Raw genomic sequence first — 2,836 nt, 5'->3', positions numbered from 1 at the left:
GATTCAGCTTGTATTGACTACTGTGTCAAATTGTGAAGTATGATTGAGGTTACTTGTTCTGAGTTATGGCATTTCATTCTATTTGATAACATTTTTTTTAAACAAAGGGAGCTGAAAATCTGCAATGAGCAGAAGGCCGCCAAGATTTAAAATTGAATTTCCGTTATCACCATGAACATTCTTGCCTGGTACACCAGACTCACCGCTGTTCCAGCTATTGAGTCTGGCCACCATTCACGCGGATACAATTTCCAGGGCGGAGCAAGCCACAGCAAACAGACAGCGGAGTGGACCAATCAGCGACGGTCAGACGTGACGTTAGTAAAATGACGAGGGAAGGACGAGGGACTTGCGCGCGGATGTAAACATACGAAGAGAGCGGAGTTTATTCAACATGGCTAGCGCAAGACAGACTGTTGTCAATGACTCGTGTCGATGTGTTTTTGGTAATTTAAAACTGATTTTACCGTGGATTGGAACATTCTCGGCTCTCCTGTTCAGCATCTGTGTTGGAGGCTACTTTCGACGCGCAAGAGTGACGTTGCTCGTTAAGAACACGTCACGCAAATAAACGAATCTGATTTGTCGATTGATTTTGTACCTGCTCGAGAGGCCGTTAATGGGCTGGTTCCCAGACTATAGACCCTACTCACATGATGTCACAACCACGACTCCGCGCCATGTTGTCCGTCTACTTGTCGTGTATATGCATTACCGCTACGTAAATTCCTCCTATTATGGTGTGTTTTTTTGCTCGTTAACATTAATAATCATAATGGTGAAGGCGTGTGTGGCGGTTGGGTGCAGTAACAGAGAAGACGGAGAGACTTGAAGTTTTACAGTATTCCGAGAGACCCTGAGAGGAGAGCGAGAGGGACTGCTGCAATTCGATGAGAAAACTGGGCTCCAAACGATTACCATGGATTATGTAGTAGTCATTTTATATCTGGTAAGATGCATTTAATATACAGTGCCTTGCAAAAGTATTCGGCCCCCTTGAATCTTGCAACCTTTCGCCACATTTCAGGCTTCAAACATAAACATATGAAATTTAATTTTTTTGTCAAGAATCAACAAGTGGGACACAATCGTGAAGTTGAACAACATTTATTGGATAATTTAAACTTTTTTAACAAAAAACTGAAAAGTGGGGCATGCAATATTATTCGGCCCCTTTACTTTCAGTGCAGCAAACTCACTCCAGAAGTTCAGTGAGGATCTCTGAATGATCCAATGTTGTCCTAAATGACCGATGATGATAAATAGAATCCACCTGTGTGTAATCAAGTCTCCGTATAAATGCACCTGCTCTGTGATAGTCTCAGGGTTCTGTTTAACCCCTGGGTGTTATTTGTCCATTTTTTGGCTTTTTTCGTTTTTTTCTGTGTTTAAAAGGAAAAAAAGCATATGAAAAAATACACTAGGGAGCTGATATTTCCTGCAGGATACTAAATCATGTAGAAGTTCGAAATGGCACCATCCGGCAATTTCTAACTTATTGCAAACAGGCTGGGAAGATTTGCACTAAACTCTTGTTATTTTGCCATTTTTTGGCTCAATGACTCCCATTATAAATCATGATTTTTAATATGCTGTAAACCTGATGTTTTATCATGCATTTTCCGTGATTATTGATGCAATCGCTTCTTTGGCGAGTCAAAAACATGCAGATAAAAAAATTTTTGTGTTGACACCCAGAAGTCACTAGATGGAGCCATAGGCCAATACATGAATTTTCTTGCGAAGCTAGCTTCAGATCGGTCAAAAATTAATGCAATAAAGACGGTTGGCTTTACAAAAAAAATGGTGTCAATGTTGTCTGAGCTCACTTTCAGTCTATTTGGGCATGCGTATTTGCAATTTTGCACGTTTGCACAAGACAATAAAAAGGTACTTCCCGGAAATGCAAAAAAACCAAAACAAAAAACCACGTGTTTATTGTTGTCGTTTGAATTTCAACTTTTATTGGTTGGGTGTTTGAATTTCTTTACTCTCATTGGTTCTGGGCATTTTGGGAGTCTCTGTTCTCGCGAGGATCACCATTTTGCATTTCTTCCAACACAACTTATGATCGATGGCGGCGAGAAGTATTTCACCGCAGGACACGATTCGAATGGTGTTAGAAAATCCTGATTCCGACGACGACGACCTTTGTTCGGACGCTTCTTTGGAGAGCCCAGAAGACATTGAACAAATTCTTCCGGACTTTCGATGCCGGAGGAGGACGGCTTTGATGACGAGGATTAGGAAATAGTTGACAACATAACGAGATGAAAGCGGGGAGCAGAAGGCGGGGGCACGGACATGACCACGTTGAGGCGCATGACGAAAATGACGGCGATCGAGGTAATGACGAGAGTGAGTAAGCAAATGTTTTGCATATCAAGGTTTGTCTTGTAAAAGCTGATCAAAGATCAAAGCTGTTATTGTTGCGTGCGCTTGTGCTTTGCAGGCCTGAGGCACATACTCCTGCCGCCGGCGCGCACTCAGGTAGCCAATGTGTGTTTTTTCACATGCCGGACATTTCGTCATGCAGCGCGTTTGTGCTGTTCACGGAGATCTACCCTCGTTTGTGCTGTTCACGGAGATCTACCCTGAGTGGAACGTGAAGAAAAGCTACAAGCGCCGACTATTTCTTGAGGAACTTGGCAAGGCTCTAATTCGGCCAGAAGTCCTAAAACGGGAACCACCGCCTTCTGCCGAAGGCTTGGTTGAGCAGCGAGCTGGACCCCCGTCCAAGCGCAAACAATGTGGCCTTTGCACAAAGCCACTTCGGGCTTCGAACATAATAATAAATAATAATACATTTTATTTATAACGCACTTTACATTTGAAC

The sequence above is a fragment of the Corythoichthys intestinalis genome, chromosome 5 (assembly GCF_030265065.1).
Source record: "Corythoichthys intestinalis isolate RoL2023-P3 chromosome 5, ASM3026506v1, whole genome shotgun sequence".
In the NCBI taxonomy this organism is placed as follows: Eukaryota; Metazoa; Chordata; class Actinopteri; order Syngnathiformes; family Syngnathidae; genus Corythoichthys; species Corythoichthys intestinalis.
This window is presented reverse-complemented; position numbering follows the sequence as displayed.